At 49.6% G+C, this 24,439-nt stretch overlaps 1 protein-coding gene across 2 annotated transcripts in view; it reads right to left on the reverse strand.

Annotated features, from left to right (window-relative positions):
- The window catches only part of LOC122377760 (homeobox protein abdominal-B-like), a 93,189-nt gene that overhangs the window by 43,795 nt on the left and 24,955 nt on the right, over positions 1 to 24,439 (reverse strand). For both annotated transcript variants that reach the window (XM_043358154.1, XM_043358153.1), the window contains exon 2: positions 2,914 to 3,011. The gene's annotated coding sequence lies outside the window, so the exon portion shown is untranslated. The remainder of the gene's footprint in view (positions 1 to 2,913; positions 3,012 to 24,439) is intronic.

The raw sequence follows: 24,439 nt of genomic DNA on the forward strand, positions 1-24,439 counted from the left end.
GATTAGTGCCATCAGATGCCGATGACAGGAAACCGAGAGACAACCCATGCTCGGGCTGGCGAGCCCGGCTCACAGACGATGACGAAATTGCCGCAGCAGAATTACCCTTTATCCTGAGACCGACACATAGAAGGGCTAAACGCAGCGGTCTGTCAGATCTTTTATGACACCAATCGGCCGCTCCGTCCATTTTTGGGTCGGCGGATTCGTTTGACCGAAGGTGTTAAAATGTTCTGAATGGGAATTTACTGCTCTCTGTTCTGGCTTTGTGTGGGGAGACTGACGGGTGAGAACGGCAGACTTTTGTGAGGTGATATGGCTCCGAGGGCGGTATTAGATGGACAGTGGTAAATGAACAAAAAATGAAGGGCTTGGCTTCAACCACGGTTTTACGGAAAAGTTTTTCAACACGCTCAGATATACAACCAACCGTTCAAAGAACGGGACCGCTTATCGTTGACACATATTGATCTATGACTCAACCAACACCTATACCAGTTTCAATGGCCCGCAATTTAATTGTGTCTTCCTGATAGCAGCACCAACCCGGATTACCAATGAAAATTTTGATCGCGTCGAAAACGGATATCAGCATTGAGAACTGTTACTGGTCACGGACATGCTGCGGATATTCCTTGTCTCAGCTGGCGGATAACTCAGCTGCCAAAGAAGACTCCTCAGTGCTCAGAGCTTTGCAGCACTGGAAATCCTTGGTCAAAGGTCAAGGTCATCTGTGTTCTGATGTCTCCTGAGTGAACGAAAACGTGCGGCAGTTGACTGAACAGTGTTGCATCATCGGGACAAGATTCATTATTACTAAGTTCCAAGCCCAGGAGGCGAAGAGTCATTTGACTGAGTTCAGCCAGCATCCGTCAGTAGAAAACATACTGCCAAAATTGAGGTGCCATATGGAGGTAAAAATGGTAGGGTAATCAGTTCAGGCCACTGCACTGGTTGGATCACAAATCAGCTTTTGGATGGTAGACACTACCAACTTATGGGTGATTTTGCTCATATAATTCAATGTTGACTCTTTCACTAAGCAATGTTAGCAAAGGGTAGACAGGCCTTGAACATGACAAGGGACATGTCAAAATTCAAAGTCGGCTGGTGAGAGTAAAAATAACTGTGTGTCTGAGTTAGCTTTATTGAGCTGATAGGTTTTTATTAGCCGTTTTCACGACGGGCGATCTGGCGAATGCACCTAATTTGACCAAATCTCTACCAAATTTCTTTTACAACAAATATCTTTATATCATGAATTTATTTCAGTGCTTAGAACGAAAATAATGTCTGATGATTTAAAAAAGGTCTATAAGGATCTGTGCAGCCCAAACGGACAGCTTTTAAGAAATACAATTAACCTAATTTGACCAAATCTACGCCGAATATGCACCGAATTTGCACCAAATGTGTACCAGATAGCCGTCGTGAAAACGGCTACTGTGAATTCATGGTTGAATTTGTATATCCTGTATGCAGTCAATAACTATATGTTGTGTTTTTTTACAGCTTTCTAGCCCTAGCAGGCTTTGGGGTAAATGAAGCAAGTTTCATGTTTAATGAAACACGTGATCATTTCGTGTTAATGCAAGCCATTCATTCACTTTGAGATGTATTTTGCCATTCATTGCCTTCACCATCCCGAATGGTGACTTTCTTACTTTTCCGGCATTTATTGCAATGCTTTACAATGATGACTTATTCACCAAGCCAATTGCGTAAAAAGGAAATCACAGTGCGTTTCGATAGGTAGTCAATATCTTTAGTGTCACACATTGATTATGAAAGCGATTACTCTGCTTTCGTTGCTTTATTCATGTCATGCCAGGTCATGGTGCACGGTAGCCCATTGTTTGCGATAGACTCATACCTATTCCTGGAAGTAACATCTCGCAGCGTATTTGGGTGGCCCACTCTGAGAGCCCCGGCCCGCCGCAGCAGAGCGGACTAATTAATGACTAGCTCTGAGCTCATCGGGCCATCGGCGGCCCATAAAACTGTCGTTAGCATACGTCGTGTCCAATGTCGACCGTCCGTCATCCCCCTCCAACAGCCGCAGTCGTCTGCTGTCGGCGCATGCGCACAGCGGTCAGCTAGTGCCGCCGGCCGCCGCGACCGGTCCAGCGAGAATAAATCATTGTCAGATCTATAAAGCAGATTCTGGAGTCACAACACAACAGTAATTACTCTAATGGATGCGATAGATTAAATTTATGATCACAGCGACCGAAAACAAGTATGCTGCCGGAATCGGCACTGGCGCTCTCGCCGCTATCAGCTCGACCTGTTGGGGCGGCGGCGGCAGCCGGGGCTTCTGGTGCGGGCATTCCGGGACCGAGCTGAACCGACACTCGAGCCGCGCGCGCCGACCGATTCTGGACCGACTAATGGCACCGGTAATTGACGCCGGCCTGCGATATGCGCCCTCCTTCAGTCGACGCCGACGCCGACGCCGCCGGTGTGCTCTAACGTGACCCCAACGGGACCGAACAGGGCCGGAAGCGGCACCGGCAATAGCAGACATCGGCCGGTGGAGTGGACATTGGACGTCGCGGGACCCGGGCCGTTTGTAGTGGCGTGTGACGGCACACGGCGCCGGCTTGTACGGAATCCAGTCGGCCGGCGGCTCGGAGACACAAATGTTTACTCGTCTGTGTCGCCCCGATCCATTTAGATACAGAGATCTCCCGAGATGAGACGCAGAAAAGACATGCTTGTAATGGTGGATGTCTGGTAAAAAGGCACCGGCGACACGGCCAGTTCGGGTGTCAGTTGGCGCGGCTGAAAAACTACACCTCTACACCGGATCGATTACAAACGCCACTGGCTCGTTAGTCTGACGAGGGACATTAATAACGCCACCGCCGGTCTCCGGGCTGGGTTAAAAACAGCACCGGCAGCAGCACTCACCTTTTGCCGGGGCTCCCGGGATGTGTTTAGAGGTGTCGGCAGTGTGATTTCGGCAGGTCTGAGACGTGTCTCCACAAACTAGCGGCGGCAGATCAATTCTGAAATATGACGTGTACGTCAAATTTTGCACTATAGGTAGCTGGTCAGTGTGGTCAGGACAATGATGTTCTGGAATCAACTAACTGATTCACAAAAGAATAATGTACCAAATTCGATGAATTAGGTATCACACCACGAACGTCTTTGTCTTACAATTATAGTTTCAACCACCTTCAGGCAACGTCAGTGCTCATTATTATCGATAATGAGGCTCTGCGTCATCTGTGTATGTTCCCCATGTGATATCCATCATCAGACACGAGGAAGTCCAGCCGCTAATATGGCCGCCAGCCCGGCGGCCACTGTCGTTCACGCCTGCAGTATTAGCGGATGGTCCCACGGCTTAACCGGGAGTAAAACTGCACACAGAAGCTTGTATCGGTGGCCTCAACATGTGCTTACATGCTGCTACCAGTCTCCTTCAGTGCCGTGACATCTAACACTGCGTTTTTCTGCCCGGTCCATTTTTGCAGCCGGGTTTTGTTCCGTGCAGTGAGGGGAGCCCAGTTCGGGGGCTCAACATTTCCCGAAACATGGGGTACACACCACTACGAATTGATGTTCCTCGCAAGGACATGTGACGGGCCCCATTCAGTTTTTAACCGCAAACACGTATACAACTCGAGACGAGCACCTAAACTTTCAAAGAAAGTGGATCGTTATTAACGCCAAAACGACCTAAGAAAGTGAATCGTTATTGAAAGTGCTCCGAGGTAAAACCGACTTATATAATTAATTCATTTGGATGAAACGGCACTGCAACATTAGCTAAATGCTAATCGTGAACACCTCTAAATCTGCAGACACCTGCTCTCTGTAGACGGTGCATATAGACGATAGAGGTCTATAACACCAACTATAGAGGTCTATACCAACAACAGAGGTCTATGGCTAAAGCTTTTACATTGACACAAAGCTATCACTTAAACGAATGTAAGCCCGCGCACCGACGGGGGGCGGTTAACCGCCCCCCCCCCCCTCTGAGGTTTTTCACGAATGGCTAAAAAACCGCAGTGCGTAGCGCCGCGAAATTTGACATGACTTTTTCCTCATCAAGTTTACACATGGTGTGCAGGTTTGAGCTTCTTACCTTTCAAGATCAGGTCACCAGGTCACTCTGAATGACCCAACCTGAGGCCACTTTTTTGCAAGTTTGTCACCGTGTCAGAGAGCTCTGACAGTAGCTCTACACACGGTTCGTCGGAAGGTCATCTCAGGCTCAAAAGAAACGGTATATACCATTCGAAAGCTGACGGAGAGCTGAATCCAAAAATGTAATTTCTATCAAAATCGATCGATGGCCTTTTTTGAAAATTGCGTTTTTGTAAAAACTTAATAACCTTTTATTCAACGGGCTGTCCCGGACATTCTTGAAAACATAAACATGCATTATTGAGTTCCAGTGAAAGCTGAACGCCAAAAGAACAATATTTAGCGAAGCAATATTTCCAAACATTAATATGCGTCTCCCACAGCCGAAAATAAGGCGCAATCACACATCTCAGTGTCACGATGGACCAAAGTCAGCCACACAGAAGCGTGAAATGACCCTTATCGACTCGCAGACCTGGCGCTCTCGGCTCGCCTGACCGGCCACGGAAATAACGTTCGGCTCTCGTTTTACTAAACAAATGTCATATTTGTCACTTTAACTGTCCACATCGCTATAAAAGTTATTCAGGATACCTGGGAAGAAAATTCATTGTTCTGCGTGATTTACAACATGCTTTAATTTACATTTTTCTTATACATGTTTTGTTCCATCCAGCTGCGATCAGTGCCCGCGCAGGGGAAGTGAGCGGGGTTTCACTGTCAGAGGCTGTACTGGTGACAGCTGCTCGGCCGTGCGACCGGTCAAAGGTTACCCTGCCCCGCCGGGCGCTACCCCCACTCCACCCGAGCTGAGGCCGGTGCAACCTCTGACATTTCAGCGCGGCCAATTTTCCTTATATGGGCATGATACCAAGCTCAATTGAGCAAAGTAGACATGATCAAATGCAAATTAATGCATGATGTGAAAATGACAGAACAATGAATTTTCTTCACAGGTATCCTGAATAACTTTAACAGCGATGTGGACAGTTAAACTGACAAATTTGACATTTGTTTAGTAGAACGAGAGCCGAACGTTATTTCCGTGGCCGGTCAGGCGGGCCGAGAGCGCCGGGTCTGCGAGTCGATAAGGGTCATTTCACGCTTCTGCGTGGCTGATTTTGGTCCATCGTGACACTGAGCTGTGTCATTGCGCCTTAATGTCGGCTGTGGGAGACGCATATTAATGTTAGGAAATATTGCTTCGCTAAATATTGTTCTTTTGGCGTTCAGCTTTCACTGGAACTCAAAAATACATGTTTATGTTTTCAAGAATGTCCGGGACAGCCCGTTGAATAAAAGATTATTAAGTTTTTACAAAAACGCAATTTTCAAAAAAGGCCATCGATCGATTTTGATAAAAATTACATTTTTGGATTCAGCTCACCGTCAGCTTTCGAATGGTATATATCGTTTCTTTTGAGCCTAAGATGACCTTCCGACGAACCGTGTACAGTAGTTTGTCACCGTGTCAGAGAGCTCTGACTGTAGCTCTACAGTAGATGACGGATGCCTTTAAAAATCGTAGGATGTAATGAGGTAATTGATAGCTACAATTTAGATATATCGGAATTTTGATATCGATGACCTAAGGTCAAGTCAATTTTTTGACCTCCCCATTATAAGTCAATGGGGGTAAAATCAACCCTCTGTTTTTTTTTCACTATAAAACGCGTCGGAATGACCCAATATACCATGAGTGACTTCATATACGATCAACCAGGACTACATTGAGGCCTCTTTGCTCTGGGCAGCTGTAAGGTCATGTGACGTCATCAAGGGTCACCAGTTTTTTTTTTGCTAATAACTCCTTACAGGAACAAAATACAGCCGCGCGGGTGGTCTCATTGTGTTCAGCTCGTCAAGGCGCATCGAATAATATACATGACCTTGAGGTTACATGACCTGAGGTCAACCTTTGACCTTACCCTTTCGAAGTCAACACATAATTGATTCGATGCGGATTGACGAGAGGATCACGATGGTGCCATTAGTTTTTCCCTAGCTTTGCTACTACGAAAGTTATTTGAGAAAAACTCCTCATTTCTAGCGCCGCCATTTTAACTTTTTGCCCCCTGCGACGTCATCTTTAACCTGACCTGAAAATAACCTCAGTAAAAATTGTAGACCTTGTCCGTGCGTACTCCATGCCGTTTACCGCGTGTCGCTATCTTGTTCCGTTCTCGAGATCTCAGGGGGGGGGCGGTCACCCCCCCCCCGTCGGTTCTAAGTTGGCGTGGACCCCCGTCGGTGCGCAGGTTAGTTGAAGAGGAAGAATTCAAGTAGCTGCAGGTTGTTTGAAACAGAGAATTTTATTCGTTAGAATTGTGTTTTCTATATTGATAGCGAGTAAAATAACATTCATGCCGGTAAAATCATCAGCTGATACTTTTTTGAATCCTTTATGTAAAAATATAGCTCCGGCCCTGGAACAACTTTGCTTGCGCAGACCAGCGCAGACGGCCGTACTACATCCTGCTTTTGACATGACTCAGAAATCGATGTTATTGATCGAGGGTTCTTAGGATATGCAAATACACATGTCTGAATCACTCCACTCTTTTAGCCATACAAATAAATTACCGGCGTCGTGATGCAGTATATCTACACAATTTTGACCCACATGTTAGATTACTTTCATCTACATACATTCATGCTAGATTATCTGAATTTTCACTCTCGATAATATACACGTTCCTTGGGAAAGTTCGTTAGGAAGCCAGACGCTTTGTAAGAAGAGTGCCTATTTATCGATCTAAAATACTGGCGTCAGCTCGCTTATGACGCTATTTCATATTTTTGTATCCAATTCAATAACATGGGACTCATAAAGCCTGTCTTCGAAACATCCAGCTGCGCCGAAACAAAGAGCTGCGCCGGTACCTGCTGAGCGCTCAGGTCACATAGTGCATCGTGTAGTGAACGGAGCATGGTTTGTCACCGAATGTGGTATGTGTGCTACTCCCTGTGTAACCTTGTGTACTGCTGACGTACTACCCGGAATAGCCACGGTGTCCGTGGATGGGTAGCGAACTGTGAAATAAATAAATAAATCCACTGAACACAATATTCAAGGTTATATTCAAAACCGAGGTTGATCTTTCGGGCTAGGTCTATGACCCAAAAGTCGGAGAAATCGGATTTGCTAGAACTTCTCAAGGAGCGGTTATAATTGTTTTCAGGGTCCCAATTTTGAATGTCATACGAATGTAAGTTCTGATCAAAGATGATGTAGGTATTCATTTATGCATTTAGGGTAGGCTGGGTCAGGTCAGGTCAGGTCAAGTCAACCAGAAGTTGTCTCGTCGGCTATCCATACTAGGTGTGAGCCAGAACTGACAGCTTCGTACCATACTGCAAAGTGCAAAGGCGCCATAACTTCTTCTCAAATGTTCACATAATTGCTAAATTCGAATTCAGCTCCAACAACTACCAATAATAGTTGCAAACCTCGGAAACGTCACCCAGGGCTACCAAAGTTCAATGAACTTGACCTGACCTTCCAGTGACCTTACTGCATGACACAAACATAATTGCACATATCATGTATACGCGTTTTTCGGGCTTAGCCTAACCAAATAAAACACCGTTTAATTTATCCTAACGAAACTTAAGCTAACATTTTTGATCGTTTAATTGCAAGTTAGCCTAAATCTGGCTTATGCTGATATGAAGGGAATATGAAGGAGCCGTTGAAACAGAGCCAGAAAACTTCGCCACGGTTATCATGCGACCAGCTGAACTTTCCGCAGAGATTGGTGCTACGGAGTTGAAGAGGCTAGTCCACGGGCGTAAGTAATTCTTTTTTCCAATCAAAGTAAGGCGCTATACGGAGTATCTCCCAGTGCGTCATTGTCAAGTGACTTACAACACCTTTATCCGGCCAGCTGTCTGCGAGGTAAAGTGGTTGGTTAGCGCACTCGCCCCGTGTTCAGAGGACCGAAGGTTCGAATCCCGCCGGCGGCTGAAAATTTTGGCGCGTTGTAGGTTTGTAGGCTGTAGGTTAGGTCAAGTTAGGTTAGGTTAGGTTGCTAGTTTTTGTTTGGTTTGGTTACAAAGAAGCATCTTCAGGTATAGTGCTTACCTTTGGTTGCAAAAAAGAAACACGCAGTCCATGGATGGCTCACGCCGCGCTACATTTATGAACAGGCATTAGTGACGCAGTTCCGAGTCCACGGGTCCGGCACTAACATCAAATTCGGTTGATACGTTCAGAGCATATTCCCAGGAATATTCACCGCGGACGGTAAATTTCCCGAAAATGGCCGATCGGAGTCGTTCCCGGATGTAATAGGTGTTCTCTATGTGATGCCACAATGCGTGCGTGGTCCTCGGCATCAGTATTTCGGCTCGTGGGTCGTTCACATAAATCTGAGCGAATGAGGGTGGCTGGTCTCCGTTGGCTTCGAGTGGTTCAAGTCGGTCCCGCAGTCCGCACCACATGTACACGGCACGTACCCGCCGGTGCCAGCAGGCTGTGGCACCCGTCACGGCTCACGCGCAGACATCGACGACAGGGCCAGCGCCGAGTTCAGACTTCAGATGCCTGGAAAACTGACGGAAGGTACGCGCTTCCACACCGTCGCCAGCCCAAAGATGGCGCAGCACAGGTGGCGGGGCCGGCACGGGGTCAAGGAGGACCTCCCCCACCCCACCCACCCCACAGCAGAAGGTGGCACGTTCACCCAACCACCGTAAGGCCGCACGCGCTACGCCAGCCTACAGCCGCTCCCCTAGCATCATAGCATTAGTTTGCACTAGAACATACAGGGTGTAGCGAAATTATCCGGACATCTATTTTTTCGCCATATCTGCTCGCACAGTTTCTTGTTTAATGTGGAAGCTGGAAAATTGGATGAATGCATATTATCACAGACGGTGTCTCGGTCCAAACTGTATTCGAGCCGGCCAGGTAGCCCCCGGGTCACAGAGGCAACGCCACCACGGTTCACATACGAGTGTCATGAGCGCATGTCACGAGCGCAAGTACGCGTGCACCGGCGCGGCGGCCGCCAGCTCAGCTCCATGACACTCCTCCACCCCGAATACTTGCACAGCATGGACAAGCAAATAAATACGCACCTCACAGAACAAATAACAACTGAAACAAAACGCCTACTCATAGCTCGCCACGTATCGGTCTGGGGGCCGCAGGGTGGACCGGTCTCTCAGCCGGTACCGCGGCGCGCTGGGAGAGGGTGCGGACGGCGGGACGGTGGTCACACGCGGCGCGGGCACCGCTCCGGTCAGCCCTGGCGGCGCCGGAACAGGCGGCCGGCCAGGAGCAGGCGCTCGATCAGGAGCCGGCAGCCGGTCGGGAGTGGAGGCCAGTTGCCCGGGAACGGGAGCATGCCGTGCAGATGCAGCGGCGCTCTCCGTGACCGGATCAGGAGCAGGTATCGGTGTCACTCTGGAACGGAGAGGATCGTTAGCGACATGCGGAACAGCTGAATATCGCTCACGAACCTGGTCGGCGTGCCGCACAATCACCCTTCCGTCATTTAGCTCCACAGTGACCTTAACTCCCTCTACGAACACTACACGACCGGGCGCCCACCGACAACGCTCCAATCCCTGCAATCTATCGACAGCAGGCACATACACAGGGTCACCCGGGTTCAGACATCGTTCACGGGCATTTCGATCACGGTACTTCTTTTGAGCCTCCTGCTGTCTCCGTATACGCTCCTGCCTATCTGGTAGCACACCATCTAAATGAGTGCGTGGCACACGACCCAGAAATAATTCGGCGGGCGTACATGAGGTCGTAGTATGCGGTGTTGTGCGGTACCTAAACAGAAATCGAGAGACCTTGGTCTCAATGGACCCCGAGATCTGTTTGTACAGCCCGTTTTTGAAGCTTTGCACGCTTCTTTCGGCTAAGCCGTTTGATTTGGGTGATAGGCTGGGTGTCGTTAAGTGCCTGATCCCATTTACACTGCAAAACGTTTTGAATTGCTGTGATACAAAAACACTGGGCGTAGTCTGTCACTAGCACTGTTGGCACTCCCCAGCACGCAAACGACGCTCGTAATTTTTCAATCGTGATCAGTGAGTCGGAGGAACGAGTTGGGTAGACGTCCATCCATTTGGAGTGGGCGTCGACTATCACCAGAAACATCTATCCGTTAGCCGAGCAATAGTCTATATGGACTCGCTGCCAGGTCGAGTCGGCCACTGCCAAGGATGCAGTGGAGCGTCAGGGGCCCTGCCCCTCAGTTCCTGACACTTCACACAACACTTCACGATATCACGAATGTCGTCATCGATTTTTGGCCACCAAACATACATTTTAGCCAACAGTTTGGTTCTACACTCGCCAGCATGACCTTCATGTAATAACTTTAACATGGCACCCCGTCCCTGCGGCGGGACCACCACTCGTGACCCCCACAAAACACAGCCATCCTGCACACTCAGTTCACCTATACGGGACCTGTACGGCTGAAAATCAGGGCTGAGGGAAACACTATTGACATCCGGCCAGCCATCTCTGACATATCGATGTACCGCTGACAACACGGGATCCAGAGCGGTCCACCGCTGTATCTGGGACACATTCACTGGGGAATGGGGATGAGTCGATGAACTCAAGTAAATGGACCGTCTCAGCCGGAATTGGAACGCTCGAACAAGCCTCCTCGCACGAAGGCAGCCTGCTAAGCGCGTCACAGTGGCCTTGCTTAGATCCTTGCCGGTACTCAGTAGGCCCCAAGCATCAGAGCCCAGCGGACCATCCTAGGTGACGCCATCACGGGCAAAGGTTTCTGCTCTCCTATGAGGCCTATGAGAGGCTTATGATCTGACTGTACAGTGGAAGTTCGCCCCGCTAGGTAATAGTGAAATTTCTTAACGCCGGTCACTACAGCTAATGCCTCTTTATCAGTCTGTGAGTATCTAGTTTCGGTGTCATTCAACGTGCGCGAATAGTAGGCCACAGGTCGCTCGCCCTGTGACGTCCGCTGACTCAACACACAGCCAATGCCGACCGGTCCCGCGTCACAGGCGAGAACCACCGGAAGGGCGGGATCAAAATGGGCTAGTACAGGAGGGTTAACTAGCATCTCTTTGGCTTTCCGAAAAGCAGACTTCTCTGCCTCAGCCCACTGCCAGGGCTGATCTGCCTTTAGAAGACGATAGAGCGGAGCCAAGACACTCGCCAGGTTCTCAAGGAATTTCCCATGTAGTTGATTACTAGCCACTTACGCAGTTCCTTAGCATCCCGCGGTTCCGGGGCACGGACAATCGTGGCCGTTTTTTCGTCGGTGGTCTCCACACCACGGCTGCTTATCTTAAGCCCCAGATAGGTCACGCTGCTGACGCCGAAGCTACACTTGGCCTTGTTGACCCTAAAACCCGCTTCCTCCAGCCGTCTAAGAACCTGCCGGAGGGCCTCGTCATGCGCAGCGGCATCGACACCCGCGACTACAATGTCGTCCAAGAAGACCCGAACGCCAGAGATACCAGCCAGGACAGTTTCCAGCGTCCGCTGGAAGTTGGAACAGCGACACTGCACTCGAATAGGCGAAGGTCAACCGAAGGGGTCAAAGAAGACCCCTCGGGGTGTCTACCGTGAGATACTCGCGGGCCTTTTCATCTAGCGGAAGCTGAGTATACGCGTTTTTCAAGTCGATCTTTGAAAATATGGTACATCCCGACAGTTTTGAGTACAGTTCCTCCACACGCGGCAAGGGATACTGCCCTGCCTTAGCAGCCCTGTTGACGGTCAAGCGGTAGTCCCCACACACCCGTATTGACTGACCCCCAGCCTTGGGGACAACCACCAACGGAGCCACCCATTTGCTGTGCCGTACCTGTTCCCAGAGTCCTCCACGGAGCTGGTCCTCCAGCTCGGCGTCCGCAGCTTCCCTGAAGGCCAGCGGTACGGTGCGACGCTTGAAGAAACGAGGCTGGACGTCCGGGTCTACGTCGATGCCGACTTCCCCGCCTCGATAGCAGCCCAGCTCCTCCTTGAAGACGTCAGCGAACTCGTCCAGGATGGGCTGCACACGGGTCTCCGCAGTCACTCAACAGATGGAGGGCCAGTCGAGCCTGATGTGTCCCAGCCAGTTCCTGCCGAACAGCCAGGGCCCGCCACCTTCGACTACGATGAGAGGTAGTCGCTGAGCCTGTCCGCCGTACTGAACGTTCACTGCAGCCTGCCCCATGACTGGCAGCTGCTCACCGCTGTAGGTCTTCAGCTTCACCGAACACGGTTCCAGCTTCGGCCCTCCACAGGGCCAGAGCTGCCGAAACCCGGCGTCAGAGCAGACCGACAGAGTCGCCCCGGTGTCCAGCTCCATCTCGACCTTCTGACCGTCGAGCGCTACCGGCACCATCAGCGGCGGTCGCCTGACACCGAGGCCGGTCCGGACGGTGAAAATGCTGTACACCTCCTCACCGGTCCCGGGACTAGAACTCCTCGGTTGCGTAGTGCCGTCCTCTCTGCTACCCTCCTGCGCGTCCGACCCTTGTAACGCGTCGCCATCAGCCGAGACATGGCGGAGGTGCTGCATGTTCTTCCTGCAGGCAGCTCGGACGTGACCCCTGAGGCCACAGCTGTAGCACACCTTATCGATGAACGGGCACGTGTCCGGCTGATGATACCTCAGGCACCTGAAACAGTTCGCCGCCGTGCTGGCCCGGGCGTCGTCCTGTCATGCTGAGAGCGCAGCCGACCACCAGCTCTGGAGTCCGCTGCGCCGCCACCGCCGTCCCTGTAGCCGGCAGGAGCGCGGGCAGCACCGGCACCCCTAGAACTGCTACGCAGCCGCAGCGGACCCCGGGCACCAGTCAGCCGATGAACGAAGGCTCCATCTGCTCGCTGCTCAGCACCGCCGCTGAGCTCAGCCGCACTCGCTGCCGCCGACTCGTGCGCCTGGGCCAGCTGCTCCGCCGACTGGAGCGTCAGCCCCGGCTCACTGAGAAGCAAGGTTGCAGCAACTCGTTCCGTATGCCACAGACCAAACGGTCACGCAGCATTTCATTAAGGACATTAGGTGCGAACGAACAGTCTTTAGCCAGCTTACGAAGCCGCGCTAGAAAATTAGCAACTGTCTCACCGTCATTCCTGAAGCACGAATGAAACCGGAATCTGGCCACTATTTCAGATTTATCCGGCTCAGATTTATCCGGATGCGGACTTTGCAAAACGCTGACCAGCTGATCGTATGTTTTCTCACTTACAGTGGCTGGATCGATAAGATCTTCCAGCAGACCGAACGTTTTTGCGCCGATCGCACAAAGCAGCACGGCCCGCTTCTTTGCTTCTTGATCACTCCCGATATCTTGCGCCACAAAGTACTGATTTAACCGCCGCGTATAAGCACCGAAGCACTCAACGACCGCATCGAACTCGGGCGCCCTGCCCGCCATCGCCGCGTATTCGAGCCGGCCAGGTAGCCCCCGGGTCACAGAGGCAACGCCACCACGGTTCACATACGAGTGCCCCCAGCACGGATGTCACGAGCGCAAGTACGCGTGCACCGGCGCGGCGGCCGCCAACTCAGCTCCATGAGACATATCTCTGGTATCTACTCTCAACTCAGCAGTGATCTGACCTTGCGAAATGACTCTAGCTCTGAGTAAGAGTCGAGACGCCAACGGTTTCATTTGATAGTTCTCGTTCAAGGAAGTGGAGAGAAGGGAGCAAGATACCTATAAGAAACAGGTAGATCCGATGTTTGAAAGTAAAGCCCCAGTCACAAATTTGACGCACCTGTGACATTTCCTGACACCCACGTGACTATCGTATTAACTTTTGTGTTTTGCGATGTTTTGACCTTATTTAAAGTACTGAAAGCTCAAAATGTATGATTAATGTTGTTTAAAGCAGCATATTAATAATTATGTTTGTAAATTATCGATAAGCTGCTTAAAGCAGGTCACGTGATTGCTACCAGATTATGTGCTCAGAAAGCATCTTTTCAACTTCGATTTTGAACAATTTTTACCTCCTTTGAGGCCAAATGATGGACGGTTTGAGGCACACGATGAAATGCTGAATCTATTGATGCCAAAATTTGTTCATTTTTTTTGCATTTTTAGACTAGTATATCCTGGCTCAAACTTTGACCAGTTTGTGTGTAAACCCTATGGTGAAGGGAAAACTTCACGCCCAGCAGGCGTCCTTACAGTGCTGCCAAATCGTGTTTGGTGGGGGTCGGAAGGGAGTACAGTCTCTCGTTTCGTAGTAAGGCTAAGTGTTAGTGGCATGGTGGCATGAGCCAGGAGCTGGTCTGTCAGCAGCTGGACATCAGCAGCAGCCAGTAGCACATCTGCCTGAGGCGTAACAGACTGGGACTTGGTGGCAGACTCAGTCCGGCCTCGATCGCAAAAGGCGCCCTTTGCCAAGTGGTGAGAAGAGTTGTCAAGATAGCGACAGGGAAACGCAAACAGACTCAAATTCTTACCAAGGCAGATAATAAGAGGTCCCACATCATGATTCACCATTACCCGCCCTTTAGCTTGGTTTTGCTGCCCTTCAAACTGAAAAAGACAATGAAATTGACGGGAAAACAACCAGTCCACCACCTTTGGACTTAGGCCAGGGCGTGTCCACTGGTCGAAGGAAGAGATGAATGAGGTGGCCTGGTCGGATGTGAAGCCGTTCGAGCTGCGATATCCGTTGAGCCGTCAAATTGACCATGTGTGGGCTGCCAGCAGCTCGAACGGCGTCGCCCGGCGTCAAACATCCGGCCAAAATCTAGACCTGAAGCATGTTCAGCTGCTGTGTAATATTCAAGCTGTTCATGACGCCACAGAAAACCACTATCAGTGATAAGTATTACCGGCGCAACATCCTGGCTAGCGATTGGTTAGAGCCACTCAACCAGGCTGCACAGGTGGGCTCAGTTTCTGAACGTGTACTGATGCCTGATTCAAGCCGCGCAGTTTTCATGCGGGGCGGCGCACCACCATGAAGTCCCTAGCAGAACGATAAGTGATGCCGAGAGGACCTATTTTTCTTTTCAGCTTCACTGGGGGGCCAGCGGCATCACTGCGGGGGCCACGCCCCCCCCCCCCCTAGCATCTCAGAGGAAGCCCTGGGGGCCAACCATGTGTTTTGCCCCCCCCCCCACACACACACACCCACTTTTTACTCGAGGCCCTCTCGTCTAGGACGTGGTCACCTTCCAGAATAAACAAACTCGATAAAAATAAGTTCCACGAATCCCCACGCACAGAGTCCAAGGGACCCTTGTTGATCCAAGGAGGCCCTCTATCCATACTCGTCAGCGGAGGCCCCTGGAACTGATGCCCTGAGAGGCGCTAGTGCTAGTGGATCTGAGGAGGCCCCAATATCCACACTAGTCTGGGGAGGCCCCTGACACTGGCGGTCTGAGAGGCCCGTCTGGCGTCTATCCACACTAGTCAGAGGAGGTCCCTGAGACTGGTGGTCTGGGAGGCCCCTCCATCCACACTAGTCAGAATTGGCCCCTGACATTGGTGGTCTGGGATCCCCCTACCCTCACTAGTCAGAAGAGGCCTCTGAGACTGATGGTCAGAGAGACCCTTTTATTTATACTAGCCACAGCTGCACAGGAGCCCCCTGAGATAAATGGTCTGAGAGACTCTTCTATTTATCCTAACCTAAGGCGCCCCTGGGATTGATGGTCTAACAGGCCCTTATATTTATACTGGCCGGAAGAAGGCCAATGAGACTGATGGTCTGAGAGACCCTCCTATTCACACTGGCCAGAGGAGGCAATTGAGACTGGTGGTTTGAGAGGACCTACTATTCATGAAAGGCAGAGGAGGCCCATGAACTTAAGGGTCTGAGAGCCCCTCCTATTCATACTAACCAAGAGACGACCCTGAAATTAATTAATAATCTGCGAGGCCCTTCTATTCATACCAGCCAGAGAAAGCCCCTGGGATTGATGATCTAAGAGGCCCTTCTATCTATAGTTGCCAAAGGAGGCCCCTGAGACTGACGGTGGCCAGAAATGGCCTTTTAGACTGATGGTCTGAGAGGCCCTTCTATTCAAACTAGGCATGGGAGGCCCCTGAGAATAATAGTCCGAAGTCTCAGATACTATACCTCCTCTGACTAGTGTGGACTGTGGATAGACGGGCCTCTCAGACCCTCAGAGGCCGGTATCCCTCAGAGGCCGGTATGGGATATTAGAGCTCAGTGAGAGCTTGTGTGGTGTCTTCAGTGGCCTTGTGGAGCCGTTAGTGTTCTCTGGCGCCGGTGTGTCCTCACTCCTCGTCACCGGTGTCGGGCATTTAGAGCTCAGAGATACTGGTGTGGGGCCCTCAGAGGTGTCGGTGTGGGTCCTTCAGATGCACCTATAGAGCCTTGAGAGTTGAGATGCACACATGTGTGGGCCCCAGAGGCGCCGGTGTGGGCCCTCAGAGCCACCGATAAAGGGCCTTGAAGGAAATTGTTCATTTTCCTGAAATTTGTATTTTACTACAGATTAATGATTTTCATGATCATAATTATCAGAAAATAAAATAAAACTTTTTTGTATTAAGGATTATTTTCCATATTTTAATCTAGGAAGAACTATATTCTATATAAAATTATGTTTATCGCGGAACCTTACAACGCGTTGACCAATCATATTGTGTAGTTCAAACCTACCCATGCTGATTGGCTGACGATGAGGTGACTGCATTCCTCTGCAAAGCGCGCATTCCTCTGAAAGGCACTCTTTTTGGAATGAGAAATGGAATATCTTCGTCTAGGGTGATTGTTGAGCCGTAAAAGCCACAAAGAGCCAATTATCTTTGTGCTAGTCTCAGCTCAAGCTACAAAGTACGAAACTGCTATTCCAGTAAAAGAAAAACATGTGAAAAGTGAACTATTTCCTTTAAGAGACACTGGTAGGTATGACCTTCAAAGGCGCCGGTGTGTGCGCGCTCATAAACACTGGTGTGGAGCCATTACAGGCGGGTGGAGCCGTTAGAGGCCGGAAGGGGCCCTTAGGTGCCTACAAGGAGCCTTCAGAAGCTGGTGTGGCACCCTTATGGAGATAAGCGTGTCTACTTAGCAGCCCTCGAGGTGCTCTCACGAGCTCTGTGGGGCCCTGCCGAGCCGAAATATGGCCAGATTTTTTTTTTAACGGCCAGTGCCGCCGCAGGGCTCTTAGGACTTTTATTCTCAGGGACATCCTCTGCATAGTTTGAATAGAAGGTCCTCTCAGACCATCAGTCTCGAAGGCCTCTTCTGGCCACCATCAGTCTCAGGGGCCTCCTTTGGCAAGTACAGATAGAAGGGCCTCTCAGATCATTAACCCTCGTCCGCACATGGGGGGGGGGGTGGTTGCCACCCCAGGTAGTTTTTTCTGCTCTGCACTCAACATTTTTAGAGCTAGATGCCTGATTTTTCGTATAGCTGCTCCTCTATCCTTTCTCAATGTCCACTGAAAATGTCAAGTCTCTGTGGTTTTGGGCTTCGGAGATATGACCTTGTTCATCAGGTCATGTCATGACCCAAATGACAAATACCCAATATCTTGCGTTGGCCATGGGTCTTGTGAGCTTTTGACACATTGATTTCGGCCTTTTTTCCCAGTCTTACCTCCCCCTATCAGTGAACATGTTGTTCGACGATATACAGATGTCAAGGTTAGGGTCAAGGTCAACCTAGGTCATCTGGAAACATTGCGTTTTAGGCAAGCGGAATTTACTTTTTGTGAAGTTTCTTTGACTGTATTTTTAGTAAAAGTTTCTCATTTCATGATCTCATGTAATATGGACACATAAACAATCGGTGCACACATCAGTATACACACAGACACACACAGACATACAAACACATATCATTGACCTTGACCTAACTTGACCTGAGATGACCTCACCAGCAAAAACCTGGTCGGATAGTGTGACATAGAGGTTCTAGCTGGCTTGGCACCACAATACGTCATCGTCATCGGTATATGATGAGCAGCGCACTCGATATCCAACGGTGACCCAAAACAGTAACATTTTTTAGTTTGACCTGACCTGGAAGGTCAATGCCTGACCTGAGAAGGTAAAACTGGGCATCATTGGATTCGTCTTTTCCCAAAGAATCTTTTTAGTCTTTACCGCAAAGCTCTATCTCCAACAGGAACGAAATGGCGCGGGGGGGTGGCCTTCCACCCCCCCCCCCATGTGCGTTCTAGGATGGGAAAATGGCATGTGCCGGCGAGGGTTAATCCCAGGGGCTTTCTCTGGCTAGTATGAATAGATCCCTCTCAGATAATTAATTTCAGGGTCTTCTCTTGGCTAGTATGCATAGGAAGGGCTCTGATACCCTGAATTTCAGGGGCCTCCTCTACCTATTACGACTAGTAGGACCTCTCCAACCACCAGTCTCAGGTGCCTCCTCTGGCTAGTACAAATAGAAGGGCCTGTTAGACTATCAATCCCAGGGGCCTCCTCTGGTGAGTATAAACAGGAGAGCCTCTGAGACCAAAAATCTTAGGGGGCTCCTGTGTTCAGTATAAATAAAAGGGCCCCTCAGACCATAAGTCTCGGGGGCCTCCCTAGAACAATGTGGAGAGGGGCCTCCCCAGATTCACTAGGACCTCTCTGACCATCAGTCTCAGAGGCCTCTTCTGACTATTGAGGATAGAGGGACCTTCTCTGACTAGTGAGGGTAAAGGGCCTCCCAGACCGCCAGTGTCAGGGGCCTATTCTAACTAATGTAAATTGAGAGGCCTCCCAGACCACCAGTCTCAGGGACATCCTCTGACTAGTGTGGATAGACGGGCCTCTCAGACCGCCAGTGTCAGGGGCCTTCCCAGACCAGTTTGGATATTGGGGCCTCCGGCCTCCTCAGATTCACTAGCGCCTCTCAGGCCATCAGTCTCAGGGGCCTCCGCTGACGAGTATGGATAGAGGGCTTCCTTGGATCAACAAGGGTCCCTTGGAGTCCGTGCGTGGAGATACGTGGAACTTATTTTTACTGAGTTTGTTTATTCTGGAAGGTTACAACGTCCTCTCAACTCGAGACGAGAGGGTCCCGAGTAAAAAGTGTATGGGGGGGGGGGGGGCGGCAAAACATATGGTTGGCCCCCAGGGCCCCCTCTAGCATGTTAACTTGGGGGCCGTGGCCCCTGCAAGTGATGCCGCTGGCCCCCAGTGGAGCTAAAATCGCGTCACTGGGGCGGGGGGGGGGGGGCAGGCAGTTAACACTTTTAGTGGCAGGGGAGTTGTTGTTTTCATCCATCCCTCAGGTTTTCGAGAATATCTTCGAAACGGCTAAAGATAGGATGCTGAAATTTTGTGACTTTTCTTAGAACTAAACTAGGCACATCATTTGAAATTTTCAAGTTGATACCCTGATCAGGGGCGGTTCCAGGGCATCGGAAGGTCCATTGGGAGGTCCTATTCACGAAGTGAGTCATTTGGGTGAAGATCACTATGCTGGTGCACTATAACTGCAGTAGGTATTCATTCTGTGGGTGGATCAACATTATTTTCGGGTATTAGAGGTTCACAAGTGATCACAAGAGATGGATCATAGGCGGTTCCAGGAAAGCAGAAAGGGAACTCGATTTCACCTCCCAACTTCGGTGCTCTGACGCCGCCTATGAATTGCCAATCTACTATTAGTCATTCTATCACATATTTTGTAACATCAAAAGACCATTGCAAATCCACTTTGGTAATGGTATTAGGCCCGGTGGCCGCGCCGGGCCTGCGGGCTCGACCTTGACATCTCTAAACAGGACCTCGGGGAAGGGCAGGACACAGAGTCTGAGCCTTAAGGACAGGGCAGGCACTGGCCATGAGGCTAAGATAAGACACATTAGGCACGTGAGGACTGGGTAGGTTGCAGGGTCCGAGGGCAAGGCAAGGCGCGGGTCTGAGGCTGTCATTACACAGGGCTGGAAAATAGTGCAAGATTCAGGGCCTTAGAACACCTGATGAACACCACACCTGATGGCAGGGCAACACACACACACAGGATCTTAGAGCAGGGCAAGAAACAGTACCTAAGGGCAGAGCAAGATATAAGGACACAGGTAGGGCACAAGGCCTGAATGTATGACAAGACAGGGTATAGGGCCTGAGGGCAAGACAAGGCTCAGGGCATGAGGGCAGAACAAAGCACAGGTTGTGAGGACAGGTAAGGGCATGAGGACGGGAAACGGCACGGGACCTGAGGACGGGGGACACCACAAGGCCCGATAGCAGGGCAGGGCACAGCGCCTGAGAGCAGTGGGACACGAGACCTTAGGGAAATGCAGTGTGCAAGGCTTGAGGGCAGAGTAGGACACAGGGCTGATGGCATGGGACAGCACAAGGCCTGATGACAGGGCAGAGCACAGCAGCTTAGTGCAAGGGCGGGGTCTGAGGGCAAGACAAGACAATGCACAAGACTTAATGGCAGAATACGACAGGGTCTGAGGGCAGGGCATGCACATGGGGCCTGAGGCAGGGCAAGGCATCAGGCTTGAGGAAGTTCGCTGGGCCGGGGCATGAGGGCATGGGAAGGCACAAGACCTGATGGCAGGACAGGGCACAGCACCTGAGGGCAAGGCAGGGCACGGGGTCTGATGGCAGGACAAGTGTACGAGGCTTGAGGGCAGAGAAGGGCACAGGGCCTCAAACTAGGGTAGGACAGGGCACGGGCGTAAAGATGGGAAGACAGCGCATACAACTTCAAGGCAGAGTACATAAGGTATCGGATTTGAGGGCAGGACAGGGCGGGGCACAGGGCCTGAAGGAAGGGCAGGGCAAGGTACAAGACGTAAGGACAGGACACTGGGCAGGGCACATACCCTAGGGGTATAGTAGGGGAGGATATAACATTATAACAAGGTGTACGACTTCAGGATAGAGCAAGGCACAAGGAATGGAGAGGGTATGTTTGTGCTTAGGTACATAGTAAATCATGGCACAAAGCAATCGAAAAGCAACATCTGTTACACAGTAAAAGACCGAGGCATGTTACTTTTTTTGCTAGCACTTTTCCGCTGACACCCTGTCATTTCAGTGTGGGACGCAGTGGTTCAAATTTCGCGAGGGCTACGTCCCAAAGGCAGGGGGCTGCGTCCCCAAATGGGACGCAGTCAGTTTGTTAAAATATACCCTGAGTGTTTGAGAGAAATTGAACGTCGCGCTTATTGGGAGGTCGGATAGACCCACCCATGACCCTCAGTTAAAAAAAAAAAACTCGTAAAAGGTGGCCGATCGCGGCGAAACTTTTCGCATTCACGAGCTAATCAAAATTACACACATCATGACAATTATATGACCCCGAACCCCATGACCCTTGACCTATGGCGTGTTTCTAGAGACCATGGCATGGCAGAATCGCGATTCTGCGTGTTAGCGCACATTATCGACGCGTTTTCAGACTATTTGTGTCTTAAAAAAACGCGCAAACTTGTGGAATGATTGTAATACCATGCCTTATGGTAGGTGTCAGGGTCGCATTAGGGTCAGGTGGTCAAGGTTACTGAGCTTAGATGACCTTGCTTCACCTTTTCAAGTTTCAACATGTATTAGTGTCCTTTTTGCAGATGTCGAATTTAGGATCAATTTTCAAGAGAGGTTTTGGTGCCAAAAAATATGTTACGAAGCTTCCCATGTTACGAAGCTCCCTTTCAGTGGTGATTGACAACTACTTTGGCTACCTGGCATGACACCTAGGCTAGCTACTGGACACTGGTTGACCTGAGCTTACCTGACCAGACCTACCCCCAGGCCCCAAATGCTGACAGGGGATTCAGGTTCAGCGCCAAATTTTGAGCAAGATAGCATTAAAATTGGGAGGTTCGTATTTCCTTTGTATTTCATTTTTGTAACCACCTGGTCGGGCAATATGAAAGGGTTACAAATAAATATCAAAGCATGGATAAGATAGGCTACTATTTTTATTTTTCTTAGTTAAGAAAAGATAATCGTGTCAGGGCTATGACTAAAAATAAGTGGCCTAAATCCGATGAGAAAACAGGATTTGAGGGAACCCTAGGTTTGGCTCCTTGAGCCTCTGCCTGCCCCCCCCCCCCCCCCCTCCAGCGAAAATCCCTTACAGGAGGCCCTGAAGCCCCCGGCCCCCCACCTCAAAAAGTAGGTGGGCACTTGCCCACCTGGCCCCTCCTGTTCCTACGCCTATGCAATTTTGTTAATAGCCAAACTATAAAAAATAAAACACAAACTAATGTTTGTGGAATCAATAGTTTGATTCTGACACCAGATTGCCTCTATAAAAAATTTCCTGATTGTCTTTTAGCATGCTTTGCATAAAAAACAGTCATTATTTTGGCTGTATTTTTTTGTGTGTGGTTAGCTTCATCATTTTTCTTTGCCACCTGCTAGCAGCACTGCCAATCAGTGTTTTACAAGAAGCATGCCAATTGGGGAAACTATGAGGCAGAAATAAAAACATTGATCGATCAATAAATGGATCTTGTACCTATAACCATATATGGGCATAAATGCAGTCACCGCTATGACGGGGTGCATTCAGTGTAATGGGATTGCTATAATTAACAATATTGTAAACAAATTAATACAAATAATAACTATTTACCATCTCTTAATTACTCACTTTTTCTGGCATGTTTCTGTCGATCAGCAATTGCCGTCAAACGTCGGTTGGCCTTGAGTCACAACTTAGGTACTTCATTAGGACCGCCAGCTAATTGTGCGCTGAGGGAGTACAGGTCTTGTGTGAATTACAACTTGCTAATGTCTTATTTTTTCATTTGAAAGCTAGGATGCACAAAATCACATCCATTTTTTCGTTACATGGTCATGGCCCTGCCCACTCCAACCTTTCATTGGTCGATCAATATTTGGATTTGAGCCTCGTCCTTTACCCAACTGATGCACAACCTAACAGAACAGCTTCCAACAAAGTATGGTTAGTTTTACAATTGTAAGAATGCCCTGCTCCTTCATTTCAAAATGAAAAGTGATGTAACCATTAACAACACATGAGCCTAGTATCCGCCATCTTCACACAACTATATAGCCGCCAAGATAAAGCAAAAAGGGATACCGGTATGGACTCTAGTCATGTCATGGCAGGCACAAGCTAGCTACAGGCAGTTTTTGCAAGAAGGTAGGTGGAAAAACAAAACAAAACAAGGAGACAAGTGACAACAATATGGGTGGGTGGAGTTCTTCTGGCTGTTTACTTAACCTGATCTATCATATATTAGGGAGAACAATATTTAGCTTACCTGTTGTAGACACACAACGACCACCATCCTTGAAACTGCACGTGCAACAACAATAACGCTCAAAGATATTCCGGCGTGCAAACAGCTGCGCCGAAATTGTAGCTCAGTCGTGCTTCCAAATCGACGTGGCACATCGCTGCCAGATCTTTTACTGGACGAGGAAGGCCTTTGAGTATGAAGCAAACTCTGGTGGATAAAATATGAACTAACAGAATCGTTTAATTGGCCGGGTTAGGGTAAATCTGGTTTAGGCTAACGTGCTCCAAAGTTAGTATAAACTCGGATCTGGGCTGTTCCTATCAAAATACACTAGTTTTAATTTATGCTATCCAAAAAGTTAGGGTAAATTAAAATAAATTGAAAATCGGGTTTAGGCTAACGAAAAGTTAGCCTAAACCTGTTTCACAAAAGCAGCACGTTTCTACTCACAAAAGACTGTAACCGCACGGACAATATGCGCCGACATACGTTGAATCGAGATTCGGACCTGACCTGGTCTCGGGAAGCATGTCACAGGTCAAAGGTCACCTGTGTCAGGGACGTCAGTGTTATGCAATTTTTAGGGTATGTGTAAAATTGATTGACTTTAGGTTACTGAATGTTTCGTCGCGATCGGTCGCTTTTATTTGCGAGTTGTTCGCGAAAAAAGATATTGGTTCGTCTGACCCCCCTCCCCTCCCATACCATATAAGTAGGTAGTTATGCGTCGTTTTGAACGTGTCACGTGCAACAGCTTGCTCATATGAATAGGTCGATATCAGTAGTCACACTCGCGGTAGGTGTCAGGCTATCGGGGGAAGCAGACGACTAGTCATGTTTGGCCTCGCTTGGCTCATACTCAGATTTTCCCATGAGAAGATGAGGAACGAGCGTTCGCGGCAGCTCCAGTTCATAATGAATTTCCCTTGCCTGCCTTACCATGACTCATGCTAAACACTCAGCTGGCCGGTCTCTAAGTGTATATGTTACAGACCGTATGAAAACCCAGTCCGTTTGCAAACGGCCTGGCCCAGTCAGGCCGTTTGAAAACGGCCTGAAAAAGCCGGCCGTTTGCAAACCGCCTGAAATATCAGGCCGTATGAAAACGGCCTAGGCAGTTTGAAACGGCCTAGACAGTTTGAAAACGGTCTAGTCAGTTTTCAAACGGTCTGGCGAAGTACAGCAGACTCTGAAGATGACTTAATGGATACAGGTTGGTC

Source organism: Amphibalanus amphitrite, unplaced genomic scaffold (genome assembly GCF_019059575.1).
Source record: "Amphibalanus amphitrite isolate SeventyFive unplaced genomic scaffold, NRLGWU_Aamphi_draft 000050F_arrow, whole genome shotgun sequence".
In the NCBI taxonomy this organism is placed as follows: Eukaryota; Metazoa; Arthropoda; class Thecostraca; order Balanomorpha; family Balanidae; genus Amphibalanus; species Amphibalanus amphitrite.